The 27,150-nt window shown below is 39.9% G+C and overlaps 1 protein-coding gene across 1 annotated transcript in view; it reads left to right on the top strand.

The window, feature by feature from the left end:
- The window catches only part of MTHFD1L (methylenetetrahydrofolate dehydrogenase (NADP+ dependent) 1 like), a 641,585-nt gene extending 614,843 nt beyond the window's left edge, over positions 1 to 26,742 (top strand). Inside the window, exon 18 of the transcript XR_007491265.1 lies at positions 26,732 to 26,742. The gene's annotated coding sequence lies outside the window, so the exon portion shown is untranslated. The remainder of the gene's footprint in view (positions 1 to 26,731) is intronic.
- Positions 26,743 to 27,150: the final 408 nt, after the last annotated feature.

The raw sequence follows: 27,150 nt of genomic DNA, 5'->3' as shown, positions 1-27,150 counted from the left end.
GAGGACCTTGGGGCCGGGCGGTGGCGCTGGAGGTAAGGTGCCTGCCTTGCCTGTGCTAGCCTAGGACGGACCGCGGTTCGATCCCCCGGCATCCCATATGGTCCCCCAAGAAGCCAGGAGCAACTTCTGAGCGCATAGCCAGGAGTAACCCCTGAGCGTCACAGGGTGTGGCCCAAAAACCAAAAAAAAAAAAAAAAGCAGCTGAGGATAGAATTAGTACAGTGGAAGATGAGATGAATAAAAACTCCATACAGCAGAAGAGATTGGAAAAAAGCCTTAAAGATATGATCAAACAATGGAAAAATTACTCAAAGAATGGGAACAGATGAAAATAGAAGTCTATGATAAGTTCAACAGAAACAACTTAAGAATCATTGGAGTCCCAGAGACCCAGGAAGAAAATCTCCAGGAAGAATCAATGGTCAAGAACATCATTAAAGAGAAACTACCAGAGCTAAAGAATACATGCAATCAAATCCTGCATGCCCGAAGAGTACCAACTAAAAGAGACCCCAGAAAAAACACCCCAAGACACATCCTAGTCATAATGACAAATCCCAAAGATAGAGACAGAATTCTGAAAGCAGCAAGATCAAAAAGGAAAATTACAATTAAGGGAACATCCTTGAGATTTACCGCAGACCTGTCACCAGAAACAGTCAATGCCAGAAGGCAGTGGTAGGACATATTGACAAAACTCAATGAAATAAATGGGCCATCTAGAATACTGCACCCGGCAAAACTCACTTTTAGGTTTGAAGTAAGTATACATGGTTTCACAGAAAAACAACAGCTCAGAAAATTTACAGACTCAAAACCAGTCCTTAATGAAAAACTGGAAGACCTACATTAAGACAAGATTGACCAACAGACTCACCAAACTTTGATAGAAAGATGGCACTAAATCCCAAGACAATTCTTTCTCTCAATGTCAATGGAATAAATGCACCAGTTAAGAGACACAGAGTGGCTAAATGGATCAAAAAACTCAATCCAACATTCTGCTGCCTAAAAGAAACGCACCTGAATAGTCAGAACAAACATCGACTCAAAATAAAGGCTGGAGGAAAATCATCCAAGCAAACAACACCCATAAAAAAGCTGGAGTGGCCATACTCAGATGATGCAAACTTTATACTCAGGAAAGTTATAAGGGACAATGATGGATATTTTGTATTAATCAAGTGGTATGTAGAGCAGGAAGAAATCACTCTCCTAAACATATATGCACCGAATGAGGGGCCAGCAAAATATTTAATACAATTGTTGACAAATCTGAAAAATAATATCAATAATAACACAATAATTACTGGAGACCTCAACACGGCATGGTCAACACTGGACTGGTCAACCAGACTGAAACCCAACAAGAATATACTAGCCCTGAAAAGTGAAATGGAAGAAAGAGGCCTAGTGGATATATATAGGACACTCCGCCCCCAGAAACCTGGATACATATTTCTCTCTAATGTACATGGGATAGTCTCCAGGATAGACTACATGCTAGCACATAAAACATATCTCCATAATATCAAGAGGGTAGAAATTTTGCAGGCTACCTTCACTGACCACAAGGCCCTGAAATTATATGTGAACTACAAAGGGACACAAAAGAAAAACTTTAATACCTGGAAGTTAAACAGCCTAATACTGAACAACCAGTGGGTCTGAGATGAAATCAAAGAAGAAATCAAAACCTTCCTGGAAACAAATGACAATAGAGACACAAACTATCAGAACCTATGGGACACAGCAAAAGCAGTACTGAGAGTAAAATTTATAGCTTTGCAAGCACACATCAGGAAAGAAGAAGGAGCATACCTGAATAGCTTAATGACGCAGCTCATAGAATTAGAAAGTGCTCAACAAAAGGGTCCAAAAATAGGGAGGCAGAAGGAAATAACAAAGCGGAGACCAGAAATCAATGAAGTGGAAACCCGAAAAACAATCCAAAAGATCAACGAAAACAGAAGTTGGATCTTTGAAAAAATAAACAAGATTGATAGACCACTGGCAAAACTAACCAAGAAAGAAAGAGAGAGAAACTTGATAACTCATATTAGGAATGAAAAAGGAGAGATCACGGGGCTGGGCGGTGGCGCTGGAGGTAAGGTGCCTGCCTTGCCTGCGCTAGCCTAGGACGGACCGCGGTTTGATCCCCCGGCATCCCATATGGTCCCCCAAGAAGCCAGGAGCAACTTCTGAGCGCATAGCCAGGAGTAACCCCTGAGCGTCACAGGGTGTGGCCCAAAAACCAAAAAAAAAAAAAGAAAAAAAAAAGAAAAAGGAGAGATCACTACTGATATGGTAGAGATTCAAAGAAACTACATTGAGAAACTCTATGCTACTAAAAATGAAAACCTGGAAGAAATGGATAAATTCTTGGACACTTATAATCTACCACAGTTGAATGAAGAGGATGTAGCATATCAAAACATACCCATCACTATTGAGGAAATTAAGACAGTAATCAAATGTCTTCTTAAAAACAAAAGCCCAGGCCCAGATGGATTTACTAATGAATTCTTTCAAACCTTTCAAGAGGAACTACTACCAATCCTGGCAAGACTCTTACAGGAAATCGAAAAAACAGGAACACTTCCAAATAGCTTTTATGAAGCCAACATAATCTTGATACCTAAACCAGAAAGAGATGCTACCAAAAAAAAAAAAACTACAGACCAATATCGCTAATGAATACAGATGCAAAGATCCTCAACAAAATCCTGGCAAATAGGATTCAATGCCTCATTAAGAAAATCATCCACTACGATCAAGTAGGTTTCATTCCAGGAATGCAAGGCTGGTTTAACATCCATAAATCTATCAACATAATACACAACATCAACAACAAGAAAAATAAAAACCACATGATCATATCAATAGATGCAGAGAGAGCATTTGATAAGGTCCAACACCCATTCTTGATCAAAACTCTCAGCAAGATGGGAATGGAAGGAACCTTTCTCAATATAGTTAAGGACATCTACCACAAGCCAGAGGCAAATATTGTCCTCAATGGAGAAAAACTGAAAGCCTTTCCTCTAAATTCTGGCAGAAGACAAGACTGTCCTCTCTCACCATTCCTATTCAACATAGCACTGGAAGTACTCGCTATAGCGATTAGGCAAGAAAAAGATATTAATGGAATCCAGATAGGAAAGGAAGAAGTCAAGTTCTCATTATTTGCAGATGACATGATACTCTACATAGAAAACCCTAAAGTCTCTACGGAAAAGCTTCTAGAAACAATAGACTCATATAGCAAAGTGGCAGGCTACAAAATTAACACACAAAAATCAATGGCCTTTCTATACACCAATAGTAATAAAGAAGAAATGGACATTAAGAAAACAACCCCATTCTCAATAGTGCCACACAAACTCAAATATCTTGGAACCAACTTGACTAAAAATGTGAAGGACCTATACAGAGAAAACTATAAAACTCTGCTGCAAGAAATAAGAGAGGACACGCGGAAATGGAAGCACATACCCTGATCATGGATTGGCAGGATTAACATCATTAAAATAGCAATACATCCCAAAGCATTGTACAGATTTTATGCGATCCCTCTAAGGATACCCATGACATTCTTCAAAGAAGTGGATCAGGGGCTGGGTGGTGGTGCTAGAGGTAAGGTGCCTGCCTTGCCTGTGCTAGCCTTGGACGGACCGCGGTTCGATACCCCGGCGTCCCATATGGTCCCCCAAGCCAGGAGCGACTTCTGAGCGCATAGCCAGGAGTAACCCCTGAGCGTCACCGGGTGTGGCCAAAAAAAAAAAACCAAAAAAACAAAACAAAACCAAAAAAAAAAAAGAAGTTGATCAGGCATTTTTGAAATTCATTTGGAACAATAAACACCCTCAAATAGCTAAAACAATCATTGGGAAAAGGAATATGGGATGAATTACTTTCCCCAACTTTAAACTTTACTACAAAGCAATAGTTATCAAAACAGCATGGCATTGGAATAAAGACAGGCCCTCAGATCAGTGGAATAGGCTTGAATACTCAGAGAATGTTCCCCAGACATACAATCACCTAATTTTTGATAAGGGAGCAAGAAATCCTAAATGGAGCAAAGAAAGCCTCTTCAACAAGTGGTGTTGGCACAACTGGCTAGCCACTTGCAAAAAATTGAACTTAGACCCCAAGCTAACATCATGTACGAAGGTAAAATCCAAATGGATGAAAGACCTCGATATCAGACCCGAAACCATAAGATATATAGAACAACACGTAGGTGAATACTCCAGGACATTGAGACTAAAGGCATCTTCAAGGAGGAAACTCTACTCTCCAAGCAAGTGAAAGCAGACATTAACAGATGGGAATATATTAAGCTGAGAAGCTTCTGCACCTCAAAGGAAATAGTGCCCAGGATACAAGAGCCACCCACTGAGTAAGAGAAACTGTTCACCCAATACCCATCAGATAAGGGGCTAATCTCTGGGCCCGGAGAGATAGCACAGCGGTGTTTGCCTGGCAAGCAGCCGATTCAGGACTAAAGGTGGTTGGTTCGAATCCCGGTGTCCCATATGGTCCCCCGTGCCTTCTAGGAGCTATTTCTGAGCAGACAGCCAGGAGTAACCCCTGAGCACCGCCGGGTGTGACCCCCCCAAAAAAGGGGGGGCTAATCTCCAAAATATACAAGGCATTGACAGAACTTTACAAGGAAAAAAACCATCTAATCCATCCAAAAATGGAAAGAAGTGGACAGACACTTTGACAAAGAAGAAATACAAATGGCCAAAAGACACATGAAAAATGCTCCACATTGCTAATCATCAGGGAGATGCAAATCAAAACAACTATGAGGTATCATCTCACACTCCAGAGATTGGCACACAGCACAAAGAATGAGAACAAGCAGTGTTGTCGGGGATGTGGAGAGAAAGGAACTCTTATCCACTGTTGGTGGGAATGCCGTCTAGTTCAACCTTTATGGAAAGCAATATGGAGATTCCTCCAAAAACTGGAAATCGAGCTCCCATACGACCCAGCTATACCATTCCTAGGAATATATCCTAGGAACACAAAAATACAATACAAAAATTCCTTCCTTACACCTATATTCATTGCACCACTATTTACCATAGCAAGACTCTAGAAACAGCCAATATACCCTTCCAACAGATGAATAACTAAAGAAACTGTGATACATATACACAATGGAATATTATGCAGCTTTCAGGAGAGATGAAGTCATGAAATTTTCTTATACATGGATGTACATGGAATCTATTATGCTGAGTAAAATAAGTCAGAGAGAGAGAACGAGAGAAAGACACAGAATGGTCTCACTCATCTATGGGTTTTAAGAAAAGTGAAAGACATTTTTGCAATAATAATTTTCACGCACAAAAGAGAAAAAAGTTGGAAGTTACAGCTCACCTCATGAAGCTCACCGCAAACAGGGATGATTTTAATTAGAGAAATAACTACGTTTTGAACTATCCTAATAATGAGAATGTACGAGGGACATAGAAAGCCTGTCTAGAATACAGGCGGGGGTTGGGTGGGAAGGAGGGAGATTTGGGACATTGGTGATGGGAATGTTGCACTGGTGATGGGTGTTGTTCTTTACATGACTGAAACCCAAATACAATCATGTATGTAATAAAGTTGGTTAAATACAAAAAAAGAAAGGAGGGCTGGAAGTTACAGCCTACCTCATGAAGCTCACCACAAACAGGGATGAGTTTAGTGAGAGAAATAACTACATTGTGAACTATCCTAACAATGAGAACGTATGAGGGAAATAGAAAGCCTGTCTAGAGTACAGGTGGGAGTAGGGTGGGGAGGAGGGAGATTAGGGACATTGGAGATGGGAATGTTGCACTGGTGATGGGTGGTGTTCTTTACATTGCTGAAACCTAAACACATTCATGTATATAATCAAGTTGTTTAAATAAAATATATAATAAAAAAAAGAAAACCCTTAAAGACTACCAAAAAGCTTCTAGAAACAATAGACTCATATAGGAAGGTGGCAGGCTACAAAATTAACACACAAAAATCGGGCCAGGAGAGATAGCACAGTGGCGTTTGCCTTGCAAGCAGTCGATCCAGGACCAAAAGTGGTTGGTTCAAATCCCGGTGTTCCATATGGACCCCGTGCCTGCCAGAATCTATTTCTGAGCAGAAAGCCAGGAATAACCGCTGAGTCCGACGGGTGTGACCCAAAAACCAAATATATATCAATGGCCTTTCTATATACCAATAGTAATAAGGAAGAAATGGACATTAAGAAAACAACCCCATTCTCAATAGTGCCACACAAACTCAAATATCTTGGAATCAACTTGACTAAAAATGTGAAGGACCTATACAAAGAAAACTATAAAACTCTGCTCCAAGAAATGAGAGGACACGCGGAAATGGAAGCACATACCCTGCTCATGGATTGGCAGGATTAACATAATCAAACTGGCAACACTCCCCCAAAGCATTGTACAGATTTAATGCGATCTCTCTAAAGATACCCGTGACATTCTTCAAAGAAGTGGATCAGGCACTTTTGAAATTCGTTTGGAACAATAAACACCCTAGAATAGCTAAAGCAATCATTGGGAAAAGGAATATGGGAGGAATTACTTTCCCCAACTTTAAACTTTACTAGAAAGCAATAGTTATCAAAACAGCATGGCATTGGAATAAAGACAGGCCCTCAGATCAATGGAATAGGCTTGAATACTCAGAGAATGTTCCCCAGACATACAAGTGAAAGCAGAGATTAACAGATGGGAATATATTAAGGTGAGAAGCTTCTGCACCTCAAAGGAAATAGCACCCAGGAGAAACTATTCACCCAATGTCCATCAGATAAGGGGCTAATCTCCAAAATATACAAGGCACTGACAGAACTTTTCTTTTTGTAAGAGTACTTATATTTTTATATTTTATTTAAACACCTTGATTACATACATGATTGTGTTTGGGTTTCAGTCATGTAAAGAACAGCACCCATCACCAGTGCAACGTTCCCATCACCAATGTCCCAAATCTCCCTCCTCCCCACCCGACCCCCACCTATACTCTAGACAGGCTTTCCATTTCCCTCATACATTCTCATTATTAGGACAGTTCAAAATGAAGTTATTTCTCTAACTAAACTCATCCCTGTGAGCTTCCTGAGGTGAACTGTAACTTTCAGCTCTTTTCTCTTTTGTGTCTGAAAATTATTATTGCAAGAATGTCTTTCATTTTTCTTAAAACCCATTGATGAGTGAGACCATTCTGTGTCTTTCTCTCGTTCTCTCTCTCTGACTTATTTCACTCAGCATAATAGATTCCGTGTACATCCATTTATAGGAAAATTTTATGACTTCATCTCTCCTGACAGCTGCATAATATTCCATTGTGTATATGTACCACAATTTCTTTAACTTTTCGTCTGTAGAAGGGCCTCTTGGTTGTTTCCAGAGTCTTGCTATGGAAAATAGTGTTACAATGAATATAGGTGTAAGGAAGGGGTTTTTGTATTGTATTTTTGTGTTCCTAGGGTACATTCCTAGGAGTGGTATAGCTGGATCGTATGGGAGCTCAATTTTCAGTTTTTGGAGGAATCTGCATATTGCATTCCATAAAGGTTGAACTAGACGGCATTCCACCAGCAGTGGATAAGAATTCCTTTCTTTCACATCCAACACTGTTTATTCTCATTCTTTGTGATGTGTGCCATTATCTGTAGTGTGAGGTGGTACCTCATAGTTGTTTTGATTTGCATCTCCCTGATGATTAGTGATGTGGAGTATTTTTCATGTGTCTTTTGGCCATTTGTATTTCTTCTTTGTCAAAGTGTCTGTCCACTTCTTCCCATTTTTTGATGGGGTAGATGTTTTTTCTTGTAAAGTTCTGTCAGTGCCTTGTATATTTTGGAGATTAGCCCCTTATCTGATGGGTATTGGGTGAATAGTTTCTCTTACTCAGTGGGTGGCTCTTGTATCCTGGGCGGATCTTGTATCCTGGGCGCTATTTCCTTTAAGGTGCAGAAGCTTCTCAGCTTAATATATTCCCATCTGTTAATGTCTGCTTTCACTTGCTTGGAGAATACAGTTTCCTCCTTGAAGATGCCTGTAGTCTCAATGTCCTGCAGTGTTTTGCCTATGTGTTGTTTTATATATCTTATGGTTTCGGGTCTGATTTCGAGGTCTTTAATCTATTTGGATTTTACCTTGTACATAATGTTAGCTGGGGGTCTAAGTTCAATTTTTTGCAAGTGGCTAGCCAGTTGTGTCAACACCACATGTTGAAGAGGCTTTCTTTGCTCCATTTAGGATTTCTTGCTCCTTTATCAAAAATTAGGTGATTGTATGTCTGGGGAACATTCTCTGAGTATTCAAGCCTATTCCACTGATCTGAGGGCCTGTCCTTATTTCAATACCATGCCGTTTTAATAACTATTGCTTTGTAGTAAAGTTTAAATTTGGGGTAAGTATTTCATCCCATATTTTTTTCCCAATGATTGCTTTAGCTATTCGAGGGTGTTTATTGTTTCAAAGGAATTTCTAAAGTGCCTGATCCACTTCTTTGAAGATTGTCATTGTATCTTTAGAGGGATTGCATTAAATCTGTATAATTCCTTTGGGATTATTGCCATTTCGATGATGTTAATCCTGCCAATCCATGAGCAGGGTATATGTTTCCATTTCACCATGTCCTCTGTTTCTCTTAACAGGTGCATTTAGTCATTTACATTGAGAGATAATTGTCATAGGATTTGGTGTCATCTTTTTGTAGAAGTTTGGTTGGTTGTTGGTCTGGCTTGTCTTAAAGTAGACCTTTCAGTTTTTCTTTTAAGGCTTCTTTTGAGTCTGTAATGTTTCTGAGCTGCTGTTTATCTGTGAAGTTGTGTGTATTTCCTTGACATCTGAAAGTGAGTCTGCTAGGTGCAGTATTCTAGGCGAAGCATTCACTTTGTTGAGTTTTGTCACTATATTTCACCACTGCCTTTTGGCCTTGAGGGTTTCTTATGACAGGTTTGCTGTAACTCATAAGGATGTTCTTTTGAATCTTTTTGATCTTGCTGCTTTCAGAATTCTATTCATATCTGTGATATTCATTGTGAGTAAGATTTATCTTGGGTTACTTTTCATTGTGTATGTTTTAACTGGTACTCTTTGCGTATATAGGATTTGGTTGCATGCACTCTTTACCTCTAGGAGTTTTTCTGCAATGATGTCCTTGACTATTGATTCTTCCTGTGTCTTTTGGACTCTAGTGATTATTATGTTGTTTCTGTTGAGTTTATTGAAGACTTCTATTTCTGTCTGTTCACATTCTTTGAGTATTTTTTCCATCATCTGATCACTTTTTTAAGGCTCTTTTCTACTCTCTTCTGTTGTATGGAGTTGTTAGGCAACTCATCTTTCAGCTCACTGATTCAGTCCTCAGCTGCTGCTACACTGTTGGAGTGGCTTTCCATTGAAGTTTTCAATTTGCCTTCCAAATTTTTCAGTTTGGAGTTTTCTGATTTCTATTTTCATATCCTCTTGATTCTTCTTTGTTCAGTTTGATCCAGGCTTTATTTGAGTTCTATGAACATTCTCCATATTTCTTCTCTAAACTTTTTATCTGAGAGGCTAAATAAATGGTTGGCAATTTTCAGGTCATCAGAGCTGCCATCTTCATCCTCTATGCATGGTATTGGCCTGCGTTGTTTCTCCATTGTTTTTCTGTTTGTTGTTCTGGGATTATTGACTAGGAGATGTGCACCACTTCAGAGTGAAGCACAGCGGCCATAAGCCTCTGGCTCTGCCTTTCATGGGAATGTCCAGCTCACCTACATTGATGTGATTTCCACAGACTCCTCTCAGAGTGGTTGGTCCCTGCACTGGCAGCTGTGAATTTTGGACTGCAACCACATTGAAAATCATGCGGATGGGATCAGGCTCTGCCCTGGACACTTTTTCTTAAAATAAAAAACTTTCAAGATAATGGACATTTTAAGGTAATGGACAGTTCATTGCTTGTCATATCATAGTTGTCCAAATATATTTGATTATTAGTATTAATATTAGTCCTTGGCTGTGTTCAGTTACCAGACTTTCTTATCTAGTGTCTTTGCCTTAAACCAAATCATTGCAATCTGCCCAGTAATGTAGACTGCTTCCTGGATAGCCAGCAATGACTCTTGCTTCCTGGTAGAGATACTCTCACACAATCATTCTCCACTTCACAGCATCGAGTTTAATCATGTGACTTGCTTTGGCCAATGGGCTATCAGCAGGGCTGATAGAAACAGAGCTGTCATTAACTTTGACAAATGGAGAGTTGGCATACTGGAATCCAGATGCAATGCAAGGAAAATCAGATTTCACTCATATTTTTGGTGGGAGAGAGATAGGAGAGAATGAAGACGGGGGAGAGCAAAAGAATGAGAGAGTGAGCAAGAGGGAGAGCGAAAGAGAGAGAGGAGATCTTGAGTCCACTTGGAGAGAGGTCTAGCCATTTTAGCATCCTGGCTGAGTACACACTGAGCCAATTTTCCCCCTGAATGCAACTACCATAGACGGAGGTGGAGAAGTTCCAGCAATGAATAGAAGAACTGGCCAAGAAGCATAGGAATCATGAAAAACAATAATTCAGTGTTGGCTTAGGTCACTAATTTTATAGAGCTGGTTCTCTATGTAGCAAACTCTAAACATAGTTTATGTTTTTAAACATAAAATCATAATGTTTATTATGAATAATAACACTAGTGGCTGAGCAAGCCTGTGTTCTCCTTTAGACACATATATCTCTCTTGCTGGTCTTTGTGTTCTTCACTATTTCTACTCTGGAGAAACCTGTGTTCTTTCATGAACACATTTCCCCACTTTCCTTTTACATCTTCCTAAGTAAGTTTTACTCAGTAAAAAACATCTTGCTCACTAAAAAAATAATGCTAGTAAACCTGTAGTGATAAGAACGCAGCACTTATGCTATCATCTTAAATCCATAATACTAAATGGACAGCTGTGGGTAAAGAGAAGCATTTTCAAAGAACCTAACTAAGCACATTTACATCAGACCCAGTCTTGTTTGTCAAGTGGTCCATCAGAAGGCACTTAGAGATTTACCCAGGTCTGATGCAAAAGCGGGCATGATGACTGTCCTGTGCTAATACCAAAAATCACTCAGACACTCCAATTGCATTATTGTAACTAAAACTCACAAAGCCATTTGTCAACAAATTTAGTGTGTGTGTGTAAGAGAGAGAGAGAGAGAGAGAGAGAGAGAGAGAGAGAGAGAGAGAGAGAGAGAGAAAGTCAGTGGTTCTTAGGGATAACTGATAACTTTTGGTAATATTTGGGTCTCTAAACAGTTTGAGGATCAAAGCAGTGCCTGGTATTGTACCCAGATCGGTTCATGCAAGGCAAGCATCCTACCCCCTGTACTATTCCTTTGGCCCCCCAATGCTATTTCTTACTGGAAAAGAGACAATTTATGTTTCAGATGCAAATACTTTATTTGGAAATTTTCCTGTCTGTGACATATTCCAAACATGGTGAGTAATAAGGGACATGTAAGGACTCAGTTTTCTCTTCCTTCCTTCCTTCCTTCCTTCCTTCCTTCCTTCCTTCCTTCCTTCCTTCCTTCCTTCCTTCCTTCCTTCCTTCCTTCCTTCCTTCCTTCCTTCCTTCCTCCCTCCCTCCCTCCCTCCCTCCCTCCCTCCCTCCCTCCCTCCCTCCCTCCCTCCCTCCCTCCCTCCCTTCCTTCCTTCCTTCCTTCCTTCCTTCCTTCCTTCCTTCCTTCCTTCCTTCCTTCCTTCCTTCCTTCCTTCCTTAAATTTTAAGCATCAGTGATGCTCAGGGGATATTCCTGGCATGCTCAGGGGACCATATAGGATGCCAGTGGTAAAAACCAGTTCTGTCGCATGCAAGGCAAGCACCCTATCCACTGTACTACCACTCTGGTCCCAGGTGTCGGTTTTCCTAAGAAAATGCTAAGTAATATTGACTGTTACTGTGTTTGCACTGAGTGCTAAACAGGTGTGACCTTTGGACTTTGCTACCTGGGATGACTCATGTATTCTATAGCTCCGTGACTGAATTTTCCTTTTCTGTCAGTGCACGTTCATTAAATCAATTGAATAGTTTGTACATGGGAGAAGGTTCTATATCTCCAGGGGAAGTCTATTTCTCTCATGACTAGGTTAAAATAAATAAAACAATAGATTCTGAATGAACAGTTAAGAAATGTATCAAAATAACATTCAAAAATACATTTTATTTATGCTTTAAAAAAGCTTAATATGTCTTTGATATCAGTATTTTTGGTTTCTTTTCTTGGGTCACACCCAGGAAACTCAAGAGTTACTCCTGGTTCTGCACTCAGGTGTTGAATTAATTAAATAAATATGGGTCCTAGATGGGGCTGGATGATGGTGAATGAAGTGGATGGGCCTTTCTCAGTCTGCCCGGTGCCTGCACCCCTTCCTGCTCGTGGTTCTGACTCTAAGGGTTCAGGATAGCGATGAGGAAGTGATCCACAAGCAGTCAGGAGACATCAGCTATATTACAAGGCTCTAACGACCATGTGTGTATCTTACATGGCTACTAAGCTAACCTTTTAAGCAGGCTCCTTAAGCTTCCCTGCATTTAATCCTGGCTCTTATTCCTCCATCATGCTTCCTCCTGTGGCTTCTTCCTGAATACCTTCTCTGAATCCTCTGAATCTCCTCCTCTGCCCCTGAGGCAACCCCTATGCTAGCAACCACAGACCCAGGTGAGCTAGGAGGAAGTTGAGGGAGGGGTAACACTCAAGAATTACTCCTGGCCTCCTAGCAGAGCTCGGGGTACTATATGGGATGCCAGGGACTGAACCCTGGTTGGCTGCATGCTAGGCAAACACCCTATCTGCTGTGCTATCACTCTGCTCTCTGTAATATCAGTCTTAGATTCACAACAAAAGCAATTTTAGTTCATCCTAGTTTGAATGAAAATTGTGGAGATTTTCTACACATGTCACTTCCTCACACATGCTGATTCTGCCACCTTCAAAATCCAGTAGGTAGCACTACATTTTCTTACAACTGATGAGCCTGAATTTACAAACAGTTATCTCCCAACTTGGCACTTTTATACATAAAATACTATGCAATCTATGAATTTTGACAAATGTTTGGCAACTTAGGTATTATAGAGGGTATTATTATTGTCTCACACAATATTTCATAGCTCTGAAATTTCTCGTGCTCTACCGGTTTGTTCCACCCTACTTCCTCACCCCTGATCTTTGTTTCTTTCTTTATGGCTTTTGCTTTTTTTCCCTAGAAAATAATATTGTTTGAATCATACAGTAGACAGCCTTTTCAGATAGGCTTCTGCCATTTATTATCATTCATTTAAGACCTCTATATGGTTTTTTCTGACAAGCTAATGTATTTTTTTCTCTGAATAATTTCCTGTGTCTGGTTTATCACATTTTACTTATTAATTTACCCACTTGTAAAATAAATAGGTTGCTTTCAATTTTTGACAATTAGGAGTGATGGTGCTATAAATATCTGCACATAGGTTTCTGTCTGTGTGTAAGTTGAACTACAAACTGTGGTTGCTGGATCAGATAAAAATTGTATGTTTAATTTTGTAAGAAACTAAACTATCTTCCAAAGAGATTGTACCTGTGCTTGCCTTGGCAAAATATAATCTATCTATCTATCTATCTATCTATCTATCTATCTATCTATCTATCTATCTATCTATCTATCTATCTATCATCTATCTATCTATCATCTATCTATCTATCTATCTATCTATCTATCTATCTATCTATCTATCTATCTATCTATCTATCTATCTATCTATCTATCTATCTATCTATCTCTGTCATCTATCATCATTTGCAGCCAAAGAGATTATAGGATTTTTCATTCCTATCATCAACGAATGAAAAGTTTCTGTGGCTCTAGATTCTTGCCAGCATTTGATTCTGCCAATGTTCCAAATTTTATATACTTTGATATGGAATCTCTAAATCATCTTGTTTACAATTTGATAATAACAACTTGATGAAAAACAAATTTTATAATATTTTCATATGCTTCTATGCCACTGGTATATCTTTTTTGATGAAGTGCTTTTTCAAGCTTTTGCTCATTTTTAAATTGGGTTGTTTTATTTCTTATTGTTGACTTTCAGAACATATTTGTATATTTTGGTTAATAGTCCTTTATCATATACATCATTTGTGACTACTTTTGGGCAAAAGAGGTAATAAATGTTTTTAGATTTACATTAAACAGCACTGTAAAAACAAAAAAGTGTAATAAAAATATATTATCTATCATGATCACATTTGGGGGAAGAATCGGTACATTTTAATTTTTTAACAAATGTGATATTTTTAGGTGAATATCATTAAGAATATTATTTTGATCTTTTGTAGTCCTCAAAAATGTGAACAGTATTAAAGAATGAGTAACTGTGAAAACTAGAAGAGTTTAATATATTTTTATTGTTTTACTTCTATGTTAGTTTATGTGTCTCTAATGTTACACATGAATTCCTGATTTTGAATCTTTGCTATGACTGATGAGATATAGAAAAATTTTATTAAATTGTTATTATTATTTTTCTTTTTTTCCCGCCCCAAATTATTATTATTTTTAAAATTTTAGGCTATACCTGGTAATGTTCAGTCATTCAGTAATTACTTTTAGCAGTGCTCAAGGGATCATGTTGGATGTCATCTGGGTTGACTGCATGCAAGGCAAGCACCCTACCAGCTGTCTCTATCACTTCAACTTTGTAGGGCTCCACCTGCCATAATCCATTTCCAGGATAATTGGTCTGGAGCAGGGTCACCATGAAAAATAATCCAAGTCAGGCATAAGCGTGAAAAGCATGGGGTTGTGAAGCTTTTGACTGTGCGGTGTCAAGCATGCCAAACCAACCTCTTTTATTCCAGCTCAATACACAATTCAGCAAGGTAAGATATAGAGTGACAGACAAAAGACCTACTTAGGCTGGTCTAGTCTAGGTGGGCCTTTTATATGTAAAAATGGGTGGGTGAAAGAGAAAGCAGGAAGCAGGGGGAAAGTCTTTGTTTTGGCTAAAACAAGGTGCAATCAAACTCTAATACAACCTAATCAAATTAATTATTCTTTTATTTCAGTACATATTTTAAATTGAAGCACTATGGTTACAAGGTTGTTCATAAAATAGTTGCCCCCCCCCCCAATAAAGTTGTTCAGATAGAGTTAAAGTCATACAATGTACATCAACCTTTGGCAATGCACATTTCCCATCACAAATGTCCCCATTTTTCATCTCACCCTTTCTGATGCCCTCTCTCCTTTCTGTCTGTGGGGCATACATTTTTTTTTCTCTCTCTCTTTCATTTTCTTTTTTTTTTTTTTAGACATTTTGATTAGCAGTACAATGCACATTTACCACCACCAATGACCTCAGTTTCCCTCTCACCCTCCCTTCCCAGCCTGCCTCTGGGCAGGGATTCTACCTCTCTGTCTCTCTCTCTGTCTCTCTCTTTCTCTCTTTACTTTTTTGACACTGTGGTTTGCACTATTTTTAATGAAAGGGTACCATGCACATCACTTTATCCTCTTTCAGCACTCAATTCTTGTCTAGATAAATAATTCTTTTTTTTTTAATTTTAATTTTTTTTTAATTTTTAATTATGAGAACAAGGATGCAAAGAAAGAGGACAAGGTAAAGTTACAGTGGAAGGACAATACATAACATAATTCTCAGAAGTCCCCTTGCTGATATCCCAACTTTGAAATTTCATCCAAAGAACATTAAGATTGTAACACACTATAATATTTCTTAATAGCACACAAGGCAATCTAAAGCCATAAAACTTACATAACTCCTTAAACATTACAGGCATAGCATTTTTTTTACATTTCCATATTCATGCATATTAGCTTAAGTTACCCTCAAATCTTAACTGGGTTCTTTTTAAGGATTAGAGTCAAAGGAGCCCAGCAAAAATGGTGTTAGAGTGGCAATTGTTGTTTGCATAGGCCCACCAAAATATGAGGGACATGGAAAGAAATAACCTTGGCCTAAATACAAAAAGACCCAACCCCTGAAGGTTCCTGGCACAAGACCAACTCTAGGCTCCAGGCAAGCTAGATCGTCCAATCCAAGACATTGTCTGTAGTGCCAACACACTTATATTTTTCACACAGTCTCTGTTGTTGGTATCAAGCTTCTGTATTAACGATCCTGGTATCTGTATATCCAACATCAATCCAAGACATTGTCTGTAGTGCCAACACACTTATATTTTTCACACAGTCTCTGTTGTTGGTATCAAGCTTCTGTATTAAAGATCCTGGTATCTGTATATCCAACATTGAAGTCAGGATGTGGAGCGTCCTCTGGTTTCACCTCACAATCAAAGGGCAATGCAGGGAGCCCTGTCCTGTAAGCAAGTCGTTGTTGTTGCTAAGTCTTCTCAGTGTTAATGGAAGTCTCTTTTGAGCAGGACAATGTCTGAGCAGTGTAGAGTCTTCCTTGGTGGAGGATTGCTTCCAGGTGATGCTATAGACCAGCCTGGATGTTTTGTGGATGGCTTCCCTGGTTCAGGGAAATGCCCTTTCTTCTGAGGTCTGTGCCAGGTCGTTATGTCAATGTTCAGGGTGTAAGGTCCCTTTGCACTATAAGATTTGTCTGTACCAATCTCTATTAGATAGGATCTTATTTATATGTATACTATTTTCCCATTTTAATGTGCCTATGCAAAAAAGGAGCAATGCCACGTGGTGTTCTTGGCGCATATGGGGGTGATAAGAACAATTATGGTTCAATCATAAGCATTAATCTGGGGGACTCTTTCTCTAAGATTCCTTGTTAAACAGCTCAAAAAGAGAAGATGAAAAGTGGTTAGAATCGTCACTATATAAGACAACATTTAGTAAGAATTATAGCTGTCAGAGAAAAAACATAAAATATTCTAAAGAAATACGTGTCCATTTTATGTATCTTGAAACAGTTTGGGGTTGTTACACACAATACACGGCTTTGGTCTGTGATAAGGCTTGTACACTACTGATTAAAAAGAGTAATGTAGATTAGAGATGTTTGGGGGGGATAGAGAGTAAAGGAATAAAAAAGAGCTTTGTAGGGATGTGGGAAAGGGCACAATACAAAATAAAGATTCTGGATACGTAAAACGTAACATAACAGTAAGGAATACTCTTAATATATGAAGTACGCGCAGGGGCGCGAGCCCCCGCGCGGTTCTGTAGTTTTTGGATGCATAGGGAGGGATTTCTCCCCCCTCCCCCCAGGGCCCGATTAACCAGGCATGGCCCTGAAGGCCCACCAGGTTTGGGGGGATCTTGGTCCCCTGGACTAGGAGTTCAGCCCAGGGGGCCTGTGGCTACTGTCCCGCCCAGAGCCCCCAACATACCAGTCAAAGACCCAGAAATCCTGGCATGCGAGTGCTCTGAGCCCAGCCCTGCCCCTGTAGTTTCTGGATGCATAGGGAGGGATTTCTCCCCCCTCCCCCAGGGCCCGATTAACCAGGCGTGGCCCTGAAGACCCACCAGGTTTGGGGGGATCTTGGTCCCCTGGACTAGGAGTTCAGCCCAGGGGGCCTGTGGCTAGCTGTCCCGCCCAGAGCCCCCAACATACCAGTCAAAGACCCAGAAATCCTGGCATGCGAGTGCTCTGAGCCCAGCCCTGCCCCTGTAGTTTCTGGATGCATAGGGAGGGATTTCTCCCCCCTCCCCCAGGGCCCGATTAACCAGGCGTGGCCCTGAAGACCCACCAGGTTTGGGGGGATCTTGGTCCCCTGGACTAGGAGTTCAGCCCAGGGGGCCTGTGGCTAGCTGTCCCGCCCAGAGCCCCCAACATACCAGTCAAAGACCCAGAAATCCTGGCATGTGAGTGCCTAGATAAATAATTCTTAAAAAAATAAATACGTGTGCAAGGTGTTTTAATTTTTTTTTTTTTTTTTGGTTTTTGGGCCACACCCGAGGATGCTCAGGAGTTACTCCTGGCTATGCATTCAGAAATCGCTCCTGGCTTGGGATGCTGGGGGATCGAACCGCTGTCAGTCCTAGGTTAGTGCATGCAAGGCAAACTCCCCACCGATTGCGCCACCACCCCAGCTCCAAGGTGTTTTAATTTTAGTGTTCTGCAGTTTTTATAAAATTGGCTATTTTTCCAAAAGGATTTTACTGTATTTTGATGACAAGCTAGGAGCACTAATTCATTTGGAGTCCTATTTCATAGAGAGTTAAATTTCTGATTTTTAATTTTATTTATTATCTTTTAATCTTTATTTTTACAAGTCTTTCACAATTGATTTTCAGTAACATAGTGCAAGTGAATTAAGGCATTTCCCTCCACGAGTATTGACCTTCCTCCACCAGAATTCCGAGTATGCATCCCATACCTCCACCCTAAGCCCCTAGACTGATAGTGTAATAGGTCCATTTTGTGTATAGCTTGTTGTAGTTTGATTACACTGTCATTGACATTGTTTTGGGTTTTTAGGGCTGACCATTTTTTGTTTCTACTCTATGCTCCTAAGATCATTCGGCCCCTGTGTTCCATCCTTTCTTTCTTTCTTTCTTTCTTCCTTTCTTCCTTCCTTCCTTCCTTCCTTCCTTCCTTCCTTCCTTCCTTCCTTCCTTCCTTCCTTCCTTCCTTCCTTCCTTCCTTCCTTCCTTCCTTCCTTCCTTCCTTCCTCCCTCCCTCCCTCCCTCCCTCCCTCCCTCCCTCCCTCCCTCCCTCCCTCCCTCCCTCCCTCCCTCCCTCTCTCTCTCTCTCTCTCTCTCTCTCTTTCTTTCTTTCTTTCTTTCTTTCTTTCTTTCTTTCTTTCTTTCTTTCTTTCTTTCTTTCTTTCTTTCTTTCTTTCTTTCTTTCTTTCTTTCTTTCTTTCTTTCTTTCTTTCTTTCTTTCTCTTCTCTCTTTTCTCTCTCTCTCTCTCTTTCTTTTTTCTTTCTTCTTTCTGTTTTTGGACCACACCCGTTTGACGCTCAGGGGTTACTCCCGCTATGCGCTCAGAAATCGCTCCTGGCTTGGGGGGACCATATGGGACGCGGGGGGATCGAACCGCAGTCCGTCCTATGCTAGCGCTTGCAAGGCAGACACCTTATCTCTAGCGCCACCTTCCCGGCCACCTTTTTCTTTCCTTTTCTCAGTTTGTAAAGAAACATATAAATGTGAGGCAGAACCTGATGATTCATATTCTATGGTTCTCTAAAAAAAGAAAAAAAAAACCACTTGCCACATCTGCCCCCTTTTTTCTTTTTCTTTTTCTGTTTTTTTTTTTTTTTTTTTAATTTTCTTTAGATTTATAGCTTCTAGAGAGGGCATCCCCCTCCCCACTGTTTAAAAAAATTCTGAATTCTGAGAGATTCACCGTGAGTCCAAATTCATCACTTTCAAGCTACATGTGGCTCAGTAAAGTATACTTATCCTCTATAAAAACTGAGACAAAAAGTGATCCTTGTCATGGTCTAGTTGTGAGGTTTAAAATGCAGATGATCGAAAGAGCCTGGTAGATGGCAGAAATACATATTCTTATGTACAAACAAAGAATAACATTGGGGGTGAAGAAATCAAGGGAATAATATCAAGTCATATTGGTAGAAGGGCAAATGTCTAGAATGCAGAGATAGAATTAGAATAAAGCAAAGTGGAGAAAGAGAGCACGGAAGGTTACCTAGGTTAAGGTTGATGGGCTCATGAGCCTTTTTGCTGATATTATATTTTTTATATTTTGGGGGGCCACACCTGTTGGTTTTCAGGGGTTCCTCCTGGCTCTGCACTCAGAACTTACTCTTGGCAGACTCAGGGGATCATATGGGAATTCAGGGATTGAACCCAGGTCAGCTGCTTGCAAGGCAAATGCCCACCCACTGTGCTATTCCTCTGGATCCAGTCTGCTGATGTTCTTTCTATTAAGACTGGCTTTCAGGTTAGGACATTTTTAGGTTAAGAATGTTCATGGCAGAGACATAATCTGACTGTAGCAGGACAGTGGGGAAAGAGATAAGACTGCCTTCTATACCCAGCCTTCAGTGTTACATTTGTCCTGACAGACACTATGCAAAGCTCCTCTACTGCCCTGAGTCCCAGCGCTTATATGAGATAGATTCATTCCAACTAGTGGTAATTTATTTTGGTATCAACAGTATAAAGTCTCTAATATTTAGAAAAATGTTTTGCTTCTATGATAAATAAATTTTGCTCTATCATTTATACCACAATCTGCTGTGGAAGAGAGTGCTGAGTGACAAAGAGTTAGCTATTAAAGTTATTGATGCTTTGGTGGAGGAAGCAAGAGTGTGCTCTTGATGTTATTAGGAATTGATGTGTAATTTATGTAGTGGTAAAGCTTCATGGGGAGATATTAAAAGCAGATGAATATCTATGAGCACAGAAACAAGCTCATTTTTCAAAAATGACTCCCAGGAAAGTCAGGCAACTTAAGTGGAAAAAAAATGGGCAGATGGCCTGAGTATGGTTCTTGATTATTGGCTTACTTTTACAAAAATCTTTACCTGATTTATGAGTTTCAAGGACCAATGTATTTACAGGTTCTAATGACAGTTTGGTTATCAGAGATTCATGACTTAACAATTTCCTTTGTAGAAATTGATCCCCAAACACAGCAGGTTTTTCTCTCAGTGCTTCCCCTGGGTCATGTTGACTGCAAAGTATAAACAACTATGCAATACATGTTTTGATACCACTAAATAAATTATTAAATATGTGTTTTTCTCTCTCAATCTGAATTCCCTCTGGCTTGTGGAAAGTTAATGGGAAATAGGTCATTTGTGGATTCTTCTTTGTGACTTGTGGTATTTTTTTCTGTAACATTAAAACTCTCAATAATGTGACTTTATTTGAAGCCTTCATCTTAATTTTTTAATGAAGTTATCATTGGGTTTCAGATGTAACAGTGTAACCTGCCTGTCCTCAGGTTTTCTTTCACCAACTGCATAACAGCACAATTTAAAATTTGGTTGTTGTAGCAGCCTTCATATTTGATGGTGTTTCTACATCCCATGTATGTAACACGTGTGCAGTATTTGAAAACATTCTTATTTATTTTTTGTTATTTTTGTCATTTCTGGTAACATTAAAGGTTACTCCTAGCTCTGCACTCAGAAATTACACCTGGATGTTCTGGGAGACGATATGGAATGCCAGGGACTGATCCTGGGTCAGCCACATGTCAGCCGCATGCAAGGCAAATGCCTTCCCTGTTCTACACTTGTTCTGGCCCCTTCTAGTGTAGTATTTATAGCGACTCAGAGCACTGAGCCTCAAATTGCTGCCATTTAAATTTTTTTTTTTTTTTTTTTTTTTTGGTTTTTGGGCCACACCCAGCGGTGCTCAGGGGTTACTCCTGGCTGTCTGCTCAGAAATAGCTCCTGGCAGGCACGGGGGACCATATGGGACACCGGGATTCGAACCAACCACCTTTGGTCCTGGATCGGCTGCTTGCAAGGCAAACGCCGCTGTGCTATCTCTCCGGGCCCGCCATTTAAATTTTAAAATAAATGTATAATAATAATACATGAATAGATTCTCCTTGTGAATAGTAACAAAAACTAGGCAAAGCTAAAATTTTTTCACCACTCCTAATTTCATTCTTTCTCACCCAGAAACAAATGCTGAAACATATTTATAAATATTTGTGTGCACTTGTAAACAGAAAGGGAAGGAGAAAGAGAGGAGGAGAGAGATGTTTGGTTGTGTTATATGCATAAATGACATTACATGGATTTTACTTCTCTAATCTTGGAGATCATTTAGTATAAATAGATACTCTATTCCATATATGGTATGTCATAAAATAGATATTTTATAACTTATTTAATCATGGAGTTTTTATTTATTTAATCAACCACCAATTTTCACAATAAAAATATTCCTGTAAATCACCTTACATATGCATTGCTATGTAAATTTTAAGATTTTCTCTAGGGTAGTACTGGAAATAGAAAATTTCTGAGTTCAAGTGCTTGCCCACTTCTCACTCAAATTGTTTCGTTAGAGGCTGTAACCACTTCATTTTGGGAAGTCTGGGAAGATCAGGTTTTGGGGGTGATGGGGAGACCAGGTTTTCTATAGTAATCACCCATAGATATGGCCAGATTTGGAAACATGACTAATGTGATTAAAAGAAGATGGGGATCGTTACTGTATGTATAATTTCCTGATGCAAGAAGATCCAGCAATTGAGAGACCTTTTATCAAGGCAGCTCACATAAGAGGCTCTGAGCATTGAGTCTTGAGCTTTGTTCTGTGCTCAACTGAACAATACAAACTGGGTGGTAACCTTGGTGCAAATATCCAGAGAAGAGTACAAGAAGAAAACCCAGCAGTCCCATTCAGGTTTTGTTTGTTTGTTTGTTTTTTGTTTTGGTAATACCCTGGGGCTCTCAGGGTTATTTCTGGCTCTGTGCTCAGAAATCACTGCTTGCTCCTGGCAGGCTTGAGGAACATATAGGATACTGGGGATAAAACCTGGACCCAGGTTGGTCATGTTCAAGGCAAAAGCCCTATCTGCTTTGCTATTGCTCCAGCCCCAGTCCCTTTCTTTTTTGAAGATCCTTGCCAGAAGTGCTCTGAGGGGTGGGCAACAATGATCAGGAAATCTCAGTTTGCTAAAATGGGAAAGGCTTTTGGGAAAAGTACATCCTGATGAGGAAATAAAATGTGGATCAACTGACAGAGCCAGGAAGGACACAAATGGCCTCTAAAGGCCACCATCTGGTTTGTTTGTCATGTTCCAAAACCAAATCCATAGCCCCTGGCAGCTTAATTGGGGGATTTAGCAGAGAAGGTTGGCTGAGATGTGGTATAACTTATGTGAGCAAGAAAAAAGGCTGAAAATATTAAAGACAAAAAAGCAGAAAAGCCAAAGCAGAAGCACAGGATGAATATTGCTCATCATAACTTACGGAAAAGTTTCATAGTACAAAGGGTCCTATGAAATTTGCAAGGAAAGGGCCCGGGGAGATAGCACAGCGGCGTTTGCCTTGCAAGCAGCCAATCCAGGACCAAAGGTGGTTGGTTCGAAACCCGGTGTCCCATATGGTCCCCCATGCCTGCCAGGAGCTATTTCTGAGCAGACAGCCAGGAGTAACCCCTGAGCACTGCCGGGTGTGGCCAAAAAAAAAAAAAAAAAAAAAAAAGAAATTTGCAAGGAAAAAGATGAAGACCAAGGGAATGAATTACCAGGTATGACAATGGCTCCTATTATAAGAACTTGCCAAGCTTTCTTCCAAAGGGATTGCACCCTTTGGCATGCCGCTCCTAGTGTGTGAGTTGCCCTAATTTTCCCAATCCTCACCAGCCATTGGTATTCTAGATTCTGCATGTGTGTAGCAAGGAAAATAGTATCAAAATGAGGTGTATCAGGGTGAAAATGAGAAATGAGAGGGTAAGGAAGAGGAGGAAGTGGAAATATTCTTGTAAACACCTGATAGTTGGGAACATTGTCATCCACGCATTTTTATATTTTTAAACAAAATGATTTAATTTATTGAATCACTGTAAAGTACAAAATTTTTTCTTTATTGAGTTTACAGTTTCCATCAGATGCATGTCTACTGCCTGAAAGTAGGTTTAACACATCAGTGTTAGCATATAGCACACACTAATGAACCAAACTGCATAGCCACCATGTTGACCACCATGTTGATGACACAATCTGTTAGTGACACCATGCTAATGACACAATTATTTTCTTTTTTTAAATTTGTATCTTTATTTAAACACTTTGATTACAAACATGATTATGGTTGGGTTTCAGCCATGTAAAGAACACCCCCCTTCTCCAGTGTAAATTCCCATTACCAATGTCCCAAATTTCCCTCCTCCCCACCCCACCCCTGCTTGTACTCTAGACAGGTTTCTACTTCCCTCTTTCATTCTCCTGACACAATTATTTTCACAGTGATCAGAGTGTTCTAACAATTGTCAGTGATTCTCATGAAGTGTCCATGTTCATCAGAACACCCTGAGTCTATGTCAATGTTGGATCAATTTTCAAACATTTTAAACAAGAATCAAGAGGCTTTTGTTCTCTTTCCTCATGTGAGAAACCACTGGATATGTTTTGAGGCCACATCTGTGTTTTTGTTTTTTGTTTTGTTTTTTTTTTTTTTTTTGATCCACACATGGAACTGCCCAGGAATTTCTTCTGGCTCTGCACTCAGGGATCACTCTTTGCATGCACAAGACTATATGGTATGTTGGGGATTGAACCAGGATTGGCTTCATGCAATTGTCCTATCTGATGTCCTATTGCTCAGCTTCCTGGGGAGCCACATCTGGAAGTGCTCAGAATTTGCTCCTGGCTCTGTACTCAAATCAGTCTTGGTGGGCTCAGGGGATCATAATGAGTGCCTGGATCTAACGCAGATTGATTACATGAAAATCAAGAGCCTTACCTGCTGTGCTGTTGCTGACCCTACCCACATTTATGTTTTAAACTGAGTTAGGCTTACAAGAAGTTACACAGAGATTTCTTATGTAACCTTTATCAATCTTTTTCTTTTTGGCTTTTGGGTCACACTGATTAGTGTTCAGGGCTTACTCCCAGCTCTGTGCTTAAAGAGTCCTCTTAGGGGGCTGGCTGACAATATAGGATGCTGGAGACTGAACTGAGGTGGGCTCCATTCAAGGCACATGTCCTGCCATTGTATTAATCTGATCTCTACCAGGCTTTTTCCAATAAAAATGTTTCTCATGATCTTAGCACAGTTTTATAATTAAGAAACTAGCATTATCAAAAAACCATTAACCCAACTACAAATATTATTTTTGGTTTGCTAGCTTTTGTCTACTGTATATATCTTACTCATATATATCACATATTAATAGGAATTTGTTGAGAGGAGGAGATGGGAGAAAGGAAGACAAGACTAGATGAGATGTAGGGATGGACAGTGGTGAGGGTGTGGAATGTCCTTCCTAATTCCACTTGACCATAGGGCTTGAAGAGGCAGTGTGGACCTCAGTGGGTATTTGGCTCAGGTGGAGAGGTCCATTGTGACTTTCTATTTCTCTCAACTCCAGGCAAAGGCTGTGGATACTAGACCATTGTACATCTAAAACTAATACTGTATGCCAATATACATCAGTAAAAATGACATTTATATTTCAGTGATATTCCATTTGCTATTCTTTGTAATATTCATAACATTCATAACATTTATGAACAGATACTTAAAATTTTGCCAGATAAAAGGAATTCTCTCTCTCTTTCTCTTTCTCAATTTTGGGCCAGACCAGGCAGTGAGAGTGGCTTATTTTTGGTCCTGTGCTCAGGGATTATTTTACAGGGGTCTTAGGGGACTCTATGTGATGCCAGGAATTGATACCAGGTCAATGTGTGCTATACTATTTCTCTGGAATGGAATTAAAAACATCTATGCCAGGGCCAGAGAGATAGCGCAACATATTATAGAGAAAATGAGGGAGACAGGTGGTCTAGTTAATTTATCTGGTTATTTATTTATTTTTAATCATATGTGGTGCCAGGTAGTGAACCTGGATCAGCCACTTGCAAGGAAAGCATCCTACATCTATATGATTGCTCTGTCCCCAAACTTGGTCATGTGAATGGTTGACAACATGAGATGTAGCCAGATAGACAATAGAAATAGAACAGAGCAGGAAGGAGAACTCCAAGTCAGGCTACTCCCTCTTTGACCAGCCTTTGCCCTGGCATATTCAGCAGCCTCATTTTGACCCCTCATCTATGCTTTGGTAGGTGGTAGAGAACCCAGAAGTTCTCCATCACATTCCTCTAGCTGTGAGTAGAGGAGGGACAAAAAGAACAGAAGGGCAACAGGACTTGTGAGGGAGGTCATGGAGTCCTTCCCAACTGTAGACTATGGAGCCATGGAACTCGTAGCAGGGGAACAGGGAGTGATGCTGAATTTCAGAACAGGCCCTACGTTCTGTACCATCTCTCTGGCCTCTGGGTTCAGCTGCACACCCCATCCATTCCAACTCTTTGTGCCTTTTGATTGGTAACTGGTTAATTCACAGAGTATCAACATTTGGGGAACTCATTGATATAAAATAATTTATTGACATTTTCCTTTGTATATTCTGGGTGTTATTACAGCATATCTATTAGTACTATTAGTACTCCTCTCTCATTTTAGGATTTTCTTTTTTAGGTAGCTTTATATGTCCAAGTGCAGTTTTGTTTCCTTTATAGAAAATCCCCAAGGGTTTCTTGCATGGCCAATTTAATAAACACAAATTGATCTACATGATGATTGTCTGAAAATCTTTATAACTATTTCACTTCTGAGTGATAACATAGCTGGGCGAGTAGCATTGGTTGTAGGGACTTCCTTTTCATTTAGCATGTTGTGAACTTCATGTCTTTTTCTGACCTGTAGCAGTTCTGTGGAAAAATCTGCTGCCAGTCACATGGTAGTTTGTCTTATAAACAACTTCACATTTCTTTTGCTGCTTTTGGGATATTCTCCTTATTTTTGATTTTTTTCTTTTTCCTTTTTTTTTTTTGTTGTTGTTTTTTTGTTTTGTTTTTGGGTCACACCCAGCAGCGCTCAGGGGTTACTCTTGGCTCTATATTCAGAAATTGCTCTTGGCAGGCTGGGGGGACCATATGAGATGCTGCAATTTGAACCACCGTCCTTCTGCATACAAGCCAAACGCCCCACCTCCATGCTATCTCTCCGGCCTTATTTTGGATTTTTTCTACTTTAATTATGTGTCTTAGTGCATTTATGTTTGTCAGGGATTGAAACATGAGTTTCACAAATGCAAGGCAGGTACTCTACCATTGAGATACATGGCCCTTTATGGATGTATTTTGTTTGGAACTTCTTGGTTTTCCTGGATCTGGGTATCTGTTTTCTTTCTCAATCTGGAGAAATTCTTGACTATTATTTCTTCAAATCATATTTTTTACTATTATTTATTTAAATAATAATTATTTTTCTTTTTGCATTTTGAGCCACATCCACACTATTCAGGGGTTACTCCTAAATCTGTGTTTAGAAATTACTCCTGGTATTCTTGTGGGACCATATGGAATGATGGGGACCAAACCTGCAACATCGGTGTGCAAGGCAAATGCCGTCTGTGCTGTGCTATCACTTTGACCCCCAAACAATAATTCTTTTTTTTTTGTTGTTGTTTTTGGGTCACACCCAGCTGTGCTCAGGGGTTACTC

Source organism: Suncus etruscus, chromosome 18 (assembly GCF_024139225.1).
Source record: "Suncus etruscus isolate mSunEtr1 chromosome 18, mSunEtr1.pri.cur, whole genome shotgun sequence".
NCBI classification, from domain to species: domain Eukaryota; kingdom Metazoa; phylum Chordata; class Mammalia; order Eulipotyphla; family Soricidae; genus Suncus; species Suncus etruscus.
This window is presented reverse-complemented; position numbering and strand designations above follow the sequence as displayed.